Genomic DNA, 13986 nt, shown 5'->3' on the forward strand with positions numbered 1-13986 from the left:
TGCTGGTGGGAAGGCAGCTGGTCCGGGGGCCGTTCTCCTGCCAGCGCAGTTCTCAGAGACCCGTGTCCTCTTGTGGTCAGAGCCCTTCTCCATCCTTGACTGTCATTCAGCGTCCCTGCGGGGCTCCGCAGGCCTTCCTGGCGACTTCTCGAAGCCTATCTCCACCTGCAGGACATTGCGGTCGCTTTTCTCCATGCTGGGGTCGGCGGAACACTGCTGCCTGTAAGCAGCTTGGGCATCTCGAACCCACAGGGTCAACCGCACGCTTCTCAGAAACAGCGGAATAACGAGACACTGCTATAGTGCGTGTGACCACGTGAGCGCATGCGCATACCTATTACTCTGCGCATGCGTGCACGTGAGCGCATATGCGCACGCGCCACACACTCACGGGTGTGGAGACCGTGCCTGAGAGAATGTTCGTTATGCTCTTTCCGTGTGGCTGAAGTTGGTGAATGAGAACGGCCGCTTCACACTTTAAATCTTAGTCAAGTAATTCTTGGTAAGACACACAGTATCAGTGTCTCAGACCCTATTTTGTTTTGGAAAACTGCGACCTTTGGTGCTGGAAACCTGAAACTGCCCTGCCGTGTCTGCTGTTACCTCATATACTTTTGCTCCTCTTTGCGTTTCCCGCCTGCTTTTTCCTTTTCTTTCCCCTCTCCTTGGTCTCTTCCCCTGCTGTCTTCTTCCAATCCCCACGTCCACTTTACCATTCTCCTTCTTCTGCTGTTTCATCTTCTTTCTCCCAGCCTCCCACCTTCACATTTCTTTCTCCACACCACCGACCCCTTGCCCTTCGTCTTAAATCTAAGGCTTTGGCAGGCTTCTCTGCCTACCCTACACTTGTAACTCCCCAAACTTTCATCCCAGACCGCTTCTAACTTATAGGGGAACTGTCTTCCAGACCCTCTTGTAAGGCCACCTCTCTGCTTGGGTCTGTATTTGGACTGTCCTCCCTCCCTTCCCACTGGATCCTAGTTTTCTGACCAGGGATGGAATTCGTGGCCTCTACAGTGGAAGTGAGGATTCTTGACCACTGGATCTCCAGCTAAGTCCCATCATTGTTCTTTCGTATTAACTGATCTGCTTATCTGCACCAGTGCATATTGTCTTACTATATCAAACACTTTAATATGTGATTTATTGACAATGCATGAGGCTGAATCCTCCCTGCTAGTCCTTCAAGAGTGTCTCAGTTCTCCTCGGACTTTATAGTGTCTGTGAAGTTTTGAGTCAGTTGAGAATTTCTCTAAAAGCCTATTGGGATTTTGCTTCATAAAAGAATTCATAAATTCTTAGATTAAATTAGGGAAGAACTGGAATCTTTAAAATCTAGTTTTAAATTTTAGTTTAAATTTAGTTTAAAGAACTAAATCTTTAAAATTTTTCTCCTGTATTAATGTGATGTATGTGTCAGTTTTCTTTAAGTTACATAAGTTTTACAGTTTTTTTTCCTTCTAGTTGTTTTTAGATGTAGCTAGTAAAACTAGCTAAAAACAAATGTGAAACAAATTCAAAATGGAGTTTACTTGAGGCAGTGAGCAAGTCGGAACAGCGGGGAGGGACGACTAGGGAGATTCACAGGTGTTACCAACCAGGGTTCTTAGCCTCTTTAACCAATGGACATTGATCAGAGGCCAGGGACATTCAGGTGAGGCTTTACTGGGACTCCTGCTGCTGTAGGAGTGAGTGAAAACAAGTAACAGGTTCCCTTGCTCTGCTTTCTGAAGGAGTGATGAGCTGGTTTCCTATATGGGAGTGAGGGTGAGGGTAGGGGCAGGGGTGGATGGAGGGATGGCTTAGTCGATCTGCCCATCCCCTTGGTGGTGCTGTTTGGGTTTTTGGTCTTTTTATATTGCCGGGAGCCAACACACGAGACCCTACCCATGACAAGGCCATGAGGGAGAAAACCTGACGGGCAAGGCGGATCAGGTTTTCAGGGGTTTCGAAAAGGCCAGCTCACGAGATCCCACCCATGACAAGGTCACGAGGAGAAAGCCTGACAGGCAAGGCAGATCAGGTTTTCAGGGATTTTGAAAAGCTGCCCCCAGTGCTCACCTTAAAGATGATATCTGTCTTTCTGATGCCTGCCTCAATGGACTACTCCCTAATTTCTGTGACACAGGAATCAATTTAGAACTTTAATAAATAAGTTTCCCAGGTGGTGGTATTTTATATTATCCAGGGTGAAAGGAGTGTTTTAATTTAAACTCCTTTGCTGGTAGTTTGTTAGCCAAATGCTTTTATGCCCTTAGTACTAATATGCATGATTGCTTATAATATCCTAATCATAAAATAGCATAAAGAACCTGATTATATAAAAGCCCTAATAGACATAGAGCCTTTTTAAGGGGTAAAGGAGTCCTATTAGAAAACATAAGAAAAATTATTCTATAGGTGGTTATTGGGTTGAGATTTGCTTGCTGTGTTTTTGCTTTTAATGTACTAAGGTTGTGTTATAGAAACCATTGTTAATATAGTTAAAGATCTAGAGAAATAAGGACTTAGCCCTAGTGTGGTAACAATGAGATGGTTGTTAATTGTCAGCCAGGAGTGCTAGGCAGAAGCTGCCTCACCAAAGTCGCAGAGTCAGTATGTGGTAAGCTTCTTAGATAAACACAACTGACAACTTTTGCAGAAGGATTAATTTTTGTATTAACAAGGATATAATTCTACTCTGTACTAGTTCCCTATGAGACTGCTACCTTTCAGTTAAGGTCACCATAAAAACGGAAAACAGGTTTACATTCACCTGACCTGCATAAAATGTTAATGGCCCCAAGGCCAGAAGATCATGTGCTAAGAATTACTATGGAATTAGAAAGCAAAAAACATCCTGCTTTTCCTAAAAAACAAAATGATGTAATACTAATCCTGTGTAATCATGAGTAAGCATCTTGTACCTTGAAAACGTTCTGTGAAAGGGTATAAAACCGGTTGTCAAAAAGTAAAACACAGACTTGGCCCTATCAAGGCTGGTCTCACGTGTCTTCTCTCTCTCTCTCTCTCTCTCTTTCTCTCTCTCGCCGACGCCGTTCATCCTGAGGGTACCCCCTGGATCCTGCCAAGGCTGGACCCCGGCATTGTATCTTGCACATAATTTGCCTCAACTCTGCAGCACGCAGTTACCTTTGGTTCCTTATAGTTTCTTTATATTTTATTGCTCTGGGAGGCCCTTGTCCAGGTGCAACCACTGCAGCAAAGGGGCCCAGGTTCGAGCTCATCTCACAGGTACAAATGTTTTTGTTTTTGAAGCTTGGTGGGAACATGACTTTTTTAAAATTTCATTTTAATTTCTCTAATTTGTTATATAAGGTTTATGTGCATGATACATTTTGCATTTTAAACTTCGCATGCCTTTTATTGTTTTTGAATTTTAGAAATGTTAAGCATTTGTTTCCTGTTGTGAATGGGCTCTTTATTGCAGTGGGACTCTTAGGCTGGTGTATAAGAATGCCAATGGTTCCCATGTTGTCTTGTCCAGTAACTTTGCTGAATGTTTATAAGTTCTAATAGACACTAAAAATAGTTTCTTTGACAATTGCAAATAATTTGAGCTTTCTCTCTTTTTTCTTGGTCAGTCTCCCTAACGGTTGTCAGTTTTATTAATCTTCTCAGGGAACCAACTTTTGATTCTTGATTTTGTCTGTTTCACCTCTCTGTTTCATTTCTGTTTTAATCTTTATGATTTCTTTCTGCTTGTTTTGGATTTAGTTTGCTCTTCTAGTTTCTTAAAGTGGAAGGTTAAGTTATTTATTTGAAAATTTTCTTTTTTGTTAATATATTTACAACTCTAAATTTCCCTGCAAACAGTGCTTGTGCTGCACCTCGTAAGTTGTGTGTTTTTGTTTTCATTTATCTCAAAATATTTTAAAATTTCTCTTGTGATTTTTTTCTTTGACCAGTTGATTCTTCAGGAGAGTATTGTTTAATTTCCACACGTTTGTGAATTTCCCAAATTTTCTTCCGTTATTGATTTTAAGTTAGTTCCGTTGTACTCAACATACTGTGTACGATTTCAGTCCTTTAAAAAATGTTGAATTGGCGGGGCCGCCCCGCCCCCGCGGGCCTGGGTGCTCTTAGTGCATCGCGGAGACCCTCTGCACACCCGCGAACACGGCGCTGCGAGCGGTGCGGAGCGTGCGGGCCGCGGTCGGCAGCCTGCGTGCCATCTCGGAACCCAACGCGCCCTGCTCGCCGCGGCCCTGGGGACTGCGGGCGGGTGCTGTCTGCGCGCTGCTCACCGGTCTCGCTCTGCTGTCGGTGCGGAAATTCACAGAAAAACACGAATGGGTTACAACAGAAAACGGTGTTGAAACAGTGGGTGGGAATCAGCAATTTTGCACAGGAAGCTTTGGGTGATGTTTACTGTAGTCTGCCTGAAGTTGGGACAAAATTGAACTAACAGGAGGAGTCTGGTGCTTGGAAAGTATGAAAGCTCCTAGTGAACTCTATTCTCCATTAGGAGAAGTAACTGAAATTAATAAAACTCTAGCAGAAAATCCAGAAATTGTCAACAAATCTTGTCATGAAGATGGTTGGCCGATGAAGATGACGTTCAGTAACCTTTCAGAACTAGATGAATTAGTGAAGAAGCACCTTGGTGGCTCAGATGGTAAAGTGTCTGCCTACAATGAGGGAGACCTAGGTTCACTCCCTGGGTTGGGAAGATCTCCTGGAGAAGGAAATGGCAACCCACTCCAGTATTCTTGCCTGGAAAATTGCATGGACAGAGGATCCTGGCAGCCTACACTCCATGGGGTTGCAAAGAGTTGGACATGACTGAGTGACTTCGCTTTCTTTCTTTCTTTATTGAGGAGTGAAAATGGAAACCCTAAATAAACTAATTTGAAACAACTTAAAACACTTGAACTTCTAGATGTTCAAGCTGGATTTGAAAAAGGCAGAGGAACCAGAGATCAAATTGCCAACATCCATTGGATCATCGAAAAAGCAAGAGAGTTCCAGAAAAACATCTACTTCTGCTTTATTGACTACGCCAAAGCCATTGTGTGGATCACAACAAACTGGAAAATTCTTAAAGAGATGGGAATACCAGACCACCTGAGTTGCCTCCTGAGAAATCTGTATGCAGATCAAGAAGCAACAGTTAGAACTGGACATGGAACAACAGACTGGTTCCAAATCGGGAAAGGAGTATGTCAAGGCTGTATGTTGTCATCCTGCTTATTTAACTTATATGCAGAATATGTCATGAGAAATGCTGGATTGGATGAAGCACAAGCTGGAATCAAGATTGCTGGGAGCAATATCAATAACCTCAGATATGCAGATGACACCACCCTTATGGTAGAAAGCGAAGAGCTAAAGAGCCTCTTGATGAAAGTGAAAGAGGAGAGAGAAAAAGTTGGCTTAAAGTTCAACATTCAGATAACTAAGATCATGGCATCTGGTCCCATCACTTCATGGCAAGTAGATAGGGAAACAGTGGAAAAAGTGTCAGACTTTATTTTTTGGGGCTCCAAAATCAGTGCAGATGGTAACTGCAGCCATGAAATTAAAAGATGCTTACTCCTTGGAAGAAAAGTTACGACCAACCTAGACAGCATATTAGAAAGCAGAGACATTACTTTGACAACAAAGGTCTGTCTAGTCAAGGCTATGGTTTTTCCAGTGGTCATGTATGGATGTGAGAGTTGGACTATAAAGCAAGCTGAGTGCTGGAGAATTGATGCTTTTGAACTGTGGTGCTGGAGAAGATTCTTGAGAGTCCCTTGGACTGCAAGGAGATCCAACCAGTCCATCCTAAAGGAAATCAGTCCTGAATATTCATTGGAAGGACTGATGTTGATGCTGAAACTCCAATACTTTGGCCACCTGATGTGAAGAACTGACTTGTTTGAAAAGACCCTGATGCTGGGCAAGATTGAAGGTGGGAGGAGAAGGGGACGACAGAGGATGAGATGGTTGGATGGCATCACCATCCAACTCAGTGGACTCAATGGACATGTGTTTGAGTAAACTCTGGGAGTTGGTGATGGACAGAGAGGCCTGGCATGCTGCAGTCCATGTGGTAGCAAAGAGTCAGACACGACTGAGTGACTGAACTGAACTGATGGTCTACCCTGGAGAACGATTCATGTACGCTTAAGAAGAATCTGCATTCTTTTGTTGGGTGAATGATAGATTTCTGATAGGACTAGTTGTGCAAGTCTTCTGTGTCCTTGGCTTTCTGCCTAATTGGTCTGTCCATTATTGAAAGTGGAGTACTGAAATTTCCAACTATTATTGTCGAACTGTTTGTTTATCCATTTGATTCTGTTTTTTGCTTCATGTGTTTAGGGGCTCTGTTGTTAGGTGCTTATATGTTTGTTATATCTTCTTGATGAAATTATCTCTTTTAATATGTCATTCTTTGTCTCTAGTAAAAAAAAATTTTTTTTTTGTCTGTAGTAATAATTTTTATCTTAAAGTCTAATTTTAAAGTGTTCACATAGCCACTCTAGCTTTCTTTTGTTTACTGTTTGCTTGGTAGATCTCTTCCCATATTTTTACTTTTAGTCTATTTGTGTTTTTGAATCTGATTTGTGTCTTGTAGATAGCATATAAATGAAAGTGTTAGTCGCTCAGTTGTGTCTGACTCTTTTTGACCCCAGGGACTGTGGCCCGCCAGGCTCCTCTGTCCATGGAATCCTTCAGGCAAGAATGCTGGAGTGGGTAGCCATTCCCTTCTCCAGGGGATTTTCCTGATCCAGGGATTGAACCGGAGTCTCCCGGATTGCAGCCAGATTCTTTACCATCTGAGCCACCATGTATTTGAATCATAAAAAATAATTTTTTACCAATCTCTGCCTTTTAATTGGAGTGCTCTGTGCTGTCATTCTGGGAGCCAGGCTGGTCTCAGTCCTGCCATTCCCACACATGGGTTCCCAGGTCACCTTGGAGATTTGCTTCCAGTCAGCTTGAAGAAGAAGGGAAAATGGTGCCTGTATAGGAGGTTTTTGTAGGACAAGCTTGGACATGGTGCCACGACTTATATTCCATTGGCTACAAGTCAGCCATAGAAATACTTAACTGCAAGGGAGGCTGGGAAGTGTGCTTATCTCTATGACAAAAATGACAAGGAGTTTATGAAAGACTAGCAGAGCCCACCACAGTAATATAAGAGAAGGACAGTGTATTTGGAGAATAACATTACCATTAATGAGGTTGTATATTCCACTTTCTAAAAGATCTTGGTGATAACTTCTTTGGATTAGATAACTGTTGAGATAGTGGCTTTTGGAACTTTAGTCCTGCAGGATTCATGGCTCTGGATTTTGCTTGGCTAGCAGGAAGATTTAATATTGCAATTGTCAATTTATGGTAGACCTTAACTAGTAGAAGGGATGTGTACTGTCACTGGTAAGAAATATCAGGCCTGTGTGACCCAGAAACTGTTAATTGATAATGTCCATAAAGAAGCATTGAGGTTGCACAAGACTAAGAGCTGGATTCTGTTTACCTACTTGTAGCCTTTTGGGAATTTGGGGATAAATATTTTACAGTTATTTTAGTAATACTAGAAATAATAATTGGCACATATACAGTAGAAGTGCTTATAAAAAGTGTCAGTCATAGGAACACATCAAGAGCTTTCTCACCTGAAACAAAACAAATAATGTGCCTAGAAAATGAAACCTGAAGGAAGAGAGATGAAGAGTCTTGGACATAGGCAAATTTAAGATAAACTATCCTTAAGGTTTATCTTAAATTTGCCTATGCCCAAGAAAGTATCCTTAAGCTGGGCTTCCCCAGTGGCTCAGCGGTAAAGAATCCACCTGCAGTGCTGCAGTGCAGAAGCCACAGGAGACACGGGTGTGATCCCTGGGTCAGGAGGATACCCTGGAGGAGAGCATGCCAACCCACTCCAGTATTCTTGCCTGAAGAATCCCATGGACAGAGGAGCCTGGTGGGCTACAGTCCGTAGGTCACAAAGAGTTGGACACGACTGAAGTGACTTAGTGTGCACGTATCCTCAAGGTGCAACAGAAAAGGGAAACTGTTGAAAAATATTACAGAACGTCTATTCATTTGGGTTTTTCCAGAAGTAGACCCTTAGACCTGGGAGCAAGTGCCAGTGATTTGTTTGGGAAGTGAAGGGAGTGGGGATGTATTAACAGGGAAGGGAAGGCAGTAAAGAGTGCTTTATTAAGCCAGTGACTACAGTGCAAAGCAGAAATTTAAGGCCACATGAAAACTCTGGGAAGTAACACAAAACACATACCTCAGAATTATCTCATGGGAGACTGAGGGTTTTGGGCAATTTATACACCAACTCCTGAGTGTCTTTGATTAGGGTTGTTTCCTGGTACATGTTAATTCTTTGGCATTTCCAGATTGCCATGCATCTATGGGGAGTATTGTTTCCTATAGTTCCAGAAAAAGACAGTAAGGCACTGATGAAGGTACTGGCTGTTGGAAATCCACTGGTGCACAGACACCGAGGAGTATGAGCAAGGAGCTGGTGGTTTCTGTTAGAGTCTCCCCTGCACCGCTCATGTCCACTGGTGCCTCAGGGAAGTTCAGTCCATCCTGCCACTGATCTGTCAAGTGGCAGCAAGTCACACTTGTTTTTCAAAAAGATATACAATTGGACAAGTTAAGGTCTTCACTGCTGTAGCTGGCTGGACTTGGTCAAATTTTACTTCTATATTATTCTAGACTCCTCTCATACTTGGCCAGTACTTCTCTTGATCTGTGTTGCTTAGTTGCTGGAATAAATTATATACCTTCTTGTCTGAGCAGTCTGAACCTGTGGTTACTTTTCCCTCATCGCACTGATGCTGCTGAAATCCTCTTTCTACACTTAGTTCTAGAACATCAAAAGTTCTAGGTGTATTCTTCCTTGTTCCTGTTACATGGCATCAGTTCTGTATCCTGCCAGTATAGTAATCTATTTCTTTGCTTGCTGTTCTCTTGGCATGAAGAGCCCAAAAGTGATTGGGTGGCAACCAGAGCTTAAGATGAATGGAACTCTGGCTGTATCCTCTGGTGGATGTGGTCCCTCTCCTGAGAACTAAGACCTCTGGAGCTGCAAGCTCTGGAATTTCCAGGACAGAAACTCATATTCTCCAAGTGGGTCATAAGAGTCATGGTGAGAGGGGTCACTTCTCCATCCACCTCTCGTTTGCCGGAACCCGGGTATTCTGCTTTTTGAGAACTATACCTTACAATGGCTCTTGGTTTAAGATATCTCGAGGGACTGCTCTCCAGCACCACAGGGTAGAATCTCAAGTTGATGCCTTAGTTGTGCTTGCAAAGGGTCACACAGAGGCAGGAAGTGAAGCCTGGATTCTGTTCTCAACTGCTTTTGATACACTCAGCTCATTCATATCTGAGGCATTCTCCCATTAGAGTCTGGGCTATTTTCAAGAATTGCTCTCTTCCCTATATAGGTGGAGTCTCTCTTTTTGCCCTGCCCCAACCTTTCACCATCAAGGGAGGTGGGAGGAGACATCACCCTTGTAGATATTGTATATCAGAGAGATCTGTAAGAAACAATGTCCCAGGTTTACTCTTTAGATTAGAAGGGGGGCACACTCACTCGCTTGGTTATTTGTGCACTCCTTCCAGACGTCTGTTTTCAGTAGCTTCTCTATGACAGGCCCCCTTGAAATAAACATCCCCTGATTTCCAAACCATGCTTTCTGTCCATGTGACAGCTTTCGCAGCAGAGGTTCTGGAGATGGGACAGTCTTCAGGGGTGGGAGACACTTGGCCTTCACCAATTGTTCTGTTTAATAAATGGTGTCTGATGGCAGAAGATGACCTGTTGCTTTCCTTGTAGCTTCCCAAGGCTCACAGGTGTACTTAGAACCAAGCATAAGCCTCTTATTAAGCTGAAAGTCTTTGTGATAGGGATCCTACTTCTCTGATATTTACCAGAACTTCTTAACTCATCTTGAGGGTCCTAAAAATAAAACATTGAACTAGTGCCATAAACACGCTATGATACATTTCTTTTTCCCATTAGTTATATTGCAACTTCTGCTTAATTTTTATTGATAGACGATACTAGTACTTTAATATTAAGAATAACTGCCAACTCTTGTCGAATTATCCCTATATTAATATTTTGTCTATTTTGTGAGGGAAGCATAAGGAAATTCCATCTCTCTTAATATATGGCTTATGAGACCATAGTATGGAATGTAGGCTTATTTTACTATTGCAGTTTTAAAAAATTTTTTTATTCATTTTATTTTCTGGGGGTTGTGCCAAGTCTTTGTGTAGAGGCTTTCTCTAGTTGTGGGGAACAAGGAGTGCTTTTTGTTTCAGTGCACAGGCTTCTCATTGTGGTGGCTTCTCTTGTTGCAGAACACAGATTCTAGGTGCATAGGCTTTAGTAGTTGCAGCACACAGGCTCAGTAGTTGGTGACTCTCGGGCTCCAGAGCACAGGGTCAGTATTTTGGCACGTGGGCTTAGTTGTCCCACAGCCTGTAGAATCTTTCCAGACCAGAGATCAAACCCATGTCCCCTGCATTGGCGGGTGAATTCTTAACCACTGTACTCAAAGAGCAGTCCACCATGACAGTTTTATGAAAATTAAAATAGAAAAATTTTTGCACAACTCTACAGCATCTTTGTTCTTTGGGAGAAAGAGTATGTAAAAGATTTTTAAAAACTTGCTTTATTTCCAGACCTGGGTCTTAGATGCGGCACATGGGATCTTTGATTTTCATTGCGGCATGTGGGACGTAGTTTCCCGACCCAGGTCTCCTGCATTGGGAGCTTAGAGTTTTAACCACTGGATCACCAGGGAAGTCCCTGTAAAAGATTTTAATAGTTGTTGAGGAGTCAGTATAGGAAATGCTGATGAAAATGGAATTTTCCTCCAGTCTTAAACTCTGTTGCATAAGAATTCCTATTAGAACAGTCTGAAACAATTTGCAAATTTCTGTTCAGAAAATCCAAAGTGAATTTGTGTTTCATGCATCATAGAGACTTAGAGCTATGACTTATCAGGGAAAAAAAGTGTGTTGCCTGCCCCTCACTTGAAAACAGGTAGGCTTCCACATTAGGGCCATCATCATGAGTCAGCACCACAGAGGCGACCCAGCTTTTGGGGACTTAAATATCAAGGATCAAATTGTCACAGAACAGAGCTACTCCTTTGGGGGGACTTTGGCACAGAATGGGGAGAATGAAAGGCACTGAGAAGAGACTGCTCTAGGACCCAGGACTGGGTTTCCATTTCCTGAGAAATGCCCTATTTGCTGGGAGATGATCAGGGACTTGGATTGAGGAGGATTGAGAAAAATGGGGTCTGGGGAAGCCCCCAGAAGCCCTTGAAAGATATTTTGTTCCCTGGACTCTCTATATTTTAAAAAAGATATTTATATTTATTTGGCCGCCTTGGATGTTAGTTTCATCATGTGAGATCTTTAGTTGGAGCTCTCTAGTTGGGGCACACCATCTCGGTAGTTGCTGCATGTGGGCTTATTTGCCCTGTGACATGTGGGATCTTAGTTTGCCAACAAGGAATTGAACCTGCATCCCCTCATTACAAGGCAGATTCTTAACCACTGGGCCACCAGGAAAGTCCCTGGACTCTCTGTTTTATATTTGTATCTGAGACATCTCTATTGGCCACCATGAGCACAAAACAGTATCTAAGATAGAGATGAACAGTACATGTGAAGTGGACTGGTTGAGAAATATCATTCAAGGAAGGGCAGTTATTACATGTTTGTTCAGCAGGGCCTACGTGTAGAGTTGGGTAGCTTATTCAAATAAAATAGCCACCAGCCAAGGGACAAGTAGATATGAAATCTAACTCATGCTCTGCTCAGTAAGCTATGGGCCACAGGATAGTTTTCATTCACTTAGAGCAAGAATTTCCTAGTTCTCCAAAACATGAATTGCAGGTTACCTGATGAGGTTCTGTGATCCATTATCAAAATGCTGAAATGATCAAGAGTGAGGCAGGAGATTGTGCCAAATCAGAACCCAAGAGTTAAATAGGAAATTTCCACTGTGGAATGAAAGCAAGAAGAAAGGCCTGAAGAGTACTGTTAGCTGTGAGTTGCCACCTCAGTGTGTCTGCAGGTTAGGTTGAAGGACGTTTGAGGCAACAGGCAGACCACTTAGTAAGATTGCTGTTGAACAACAAACTGTGACATTGAACACAGTGTGAGATGACTGTTATTGTCGTTCAGTCACTAAATCGTGTCCAGCTCTTTGTGACCTCATGGACTACAGCACTCCAGGCTCCTTTGTCCTTCACTGTCTCCCAGAGTTTGCTCAAATTCATGTCCATTTACTCAGGAATGCTATTTAACATTTCATCTTCTGTCACCCCCTTCTCCTTTTGCCTTCAGTCTTTCCCAGCATCAGGATCTTTTCCAGTGAATTGGCTTTTCTCAGGAGGTGGCCAAAGTGTTAGAGCTTCAGCGTCAGTCCTTCCAGTGAATATTCAAGGTTGCTTTCCTTTAGGATTGACTGGTTTGATCTCCTTGCAGTCCAAAGGACTCTCAAGAGTCTTCTCCGGCATCATGATTCAAAAGCATCAGTTCTTCAGTGCTCACCCTGCTTTATGGTTCAACTCTCACATCCATACATAACTACTGAAAAAACCATAGCTTTGACCATGCAGACCTTTGTCAACAAAGTGATATCTCTGGTTTTTAATACACTGTCTGGGTTTGTCATAGCTTTCCTTCCGAGGAGCAAGCAAGCGTCTTTTAATTTCACGGCTGCAGTCACTGTCCACAGTGGTTATCGAGCCCAAGAAAAGAAAATCTGTCACTGCTTCTACTTTTTCCCCTTCTATTTGCCATGAAGTGATGAGACCAGATGCCTTAGTTTTCTGAATGTTGAGTTTTAAGCCAGCTTTTTCCACTGTCCTGTTTCACCCTCATCAAGAAACTCTTTAATTCCTCTTCAAATTCTGCCATTAACGTGGTATCATCTGCATATTTAAGGTTGTTGATATTTCACCTGGCAGTCTTGATTCCAGCTTGTGCTTCATCCAGCCCAGCATTTCACATAATGTACTATGCGTGTAAGTTAAATAAGCAGGGTGACAATATACAGCCTTGTACTCCTTTCTCAATTTTGAACCAGTCCGTTGTTCTATGTCCAGTTTAACTGTTGCTTCTTGACCCTCATGCAGCTTTCTCAGGAGACAGGTAAGGTAGTCTGATACTCCCATTTCTTTCAGAATTTTCAAGACAGTTTGTTGTGATCCACACAGTCAAAGGCTTTAGCATAGTCAGTGAAGCAGAAGTAGACGTTTTTGTGAAATTATTTGCTTTCTCTGTGTTCCAGTAACTGTTGGCAATTTGATCTCTGGTTCCTCTGCCTTTTTTAAACTTAGTTTGTACATCTGAAAGCTTTTGTTCCACATACTCTTGAAGCATAGCTTGAAGGATTTTGAGCACAACCTTACTAGCATGTGAAATGAGTACAATTGTATGATAGTTTGAACATTATTTGGCATTGCCCTTCTTTGGGATTGGAATGAAAACTGACCTTTTCCAGTCCTGTGGCCTCTGTTAAGTTTTCCAAATTTGTTGATATGCTGAATGCAGCATTACCAGTATCATCTTTTAGCATTTTAAATAGCTCAGCTGGAATTCCGTCACTTCCACTAGCTTTGTTCATAGTAACGCTTCCTAAGGCCCACCTGACTTCACACTCCAGGATGCTTGGCAAGTGTGAGTGACCATACCATGATTGTTATCCCAGTCATCAAGACTATTTTTGTGTAGTTCTTCTGTGTATTATTGCCACCTCTTCTTAATCTCTTCTGCATCTGTTAGGTCCTTACTATTTCTGTCCTTTATCACGCCCATCCTTACATGTAATGTTCCCTTGATATCTCCAATTTTCATGAAGAAACCTCTAATCTTTCCCATTCTATTGTTTTCCTCTATTTATTTGCATTGTTCATTTAAGAAGGCCTTCTTATCTCTCCTTGCTATTCTCTGGAACTCTGCATTCAGTTGGGTTTATCTTTCCCTTTCTCCCTTGCCTTT

The 13986-nt window shown here is 42.5% G+C and overlaps 1 pseudogene; it reads left to right on the forward strand.

Moving 5' to 3' along the window:
* The window catches only part of LOC133055090 (glycine cleavage system H protein, mitochondrial-like), a 34687-nt pseudogene that overhangs the window by 19632 nt on the left and 1069 nt on the right, over positions 1-13986 (forward strand).

This window comes from Dama dama, chromosome 4, assembly GCF_033118175.1.
Source record: "Dama dama isolate Ldn47 chromosome 4, ASM3311817v1, whole genome shotgun sequence".
NCBI classification, from domain to species: domain Eukaryota; kingdom Metazoa; phylum Chordata; class Mammalia; order Artiodactyla; family Cervidae; genus Dama; species Dama dama.